The following is a 552-nucleotide window of genomic DNA, read 5'->3' as shown; positions in this document are numbered from 1 at the left end:
GACACTGTATACTACAGGTTGCATGTTTCTGCCTCATAATGCCATCCACAGCAGGAGAAAGCTGGGCTTTGTTGACCAATTTAAAGATGGTAGGATTTCATTTAATATTGCTTTTAACACAAGCCGAACCATTCTTTTTAAATATTACAATATCTAGGTCAGTGTCACAGTGCAAAAGTAAATATGTGTTTTTTTTCCAACTGCCCCAAGATAGCATTGCCATTCAGCAGTTTAGTAAGCCTACAGATAATTTGTATTGTTCACTTGATAAACACTTTCTTTTCACAGGGGCCGGGGGCTGGAGTACTCTAATGGACAACAGAATTCGCCTCTTTCCCCATAGCGGAGTTGTGTTCTTCCACCAAACGAGCTTCAATAGGGCATTTAAAGAGAAATACAAAAATTGCAGCTGCTCCACTATTGTTAGGATAGTCCAAACTATTTGGATGTACTTTGGAGAAGTCAGGGGTTCCGCATCCTGAGCCCAGCCTCGCCCTCTTCTTTATAACTGTGGCTTTCCTAAGGTCCTTTTGCTTCAGTTTAAAAATATCT

This window comes from Zootoca vivipara, chromosome 1 (assembly GCF_965207765.1).
Source record: "Zootoca vivipara chromosome 1, rZooViv2.hap1.1, whole genome shotgun sequence".
Classification (NCBI taxonomy): domain Eukaryota; kingdom Metazoa; phylum Chordata; class Lepidosauria; order Squamata; family Lacertidae; genus Zootoca; species Zootoca vivipara.
Note: the sequence above shows the minus strand (reverse complement) of the source record.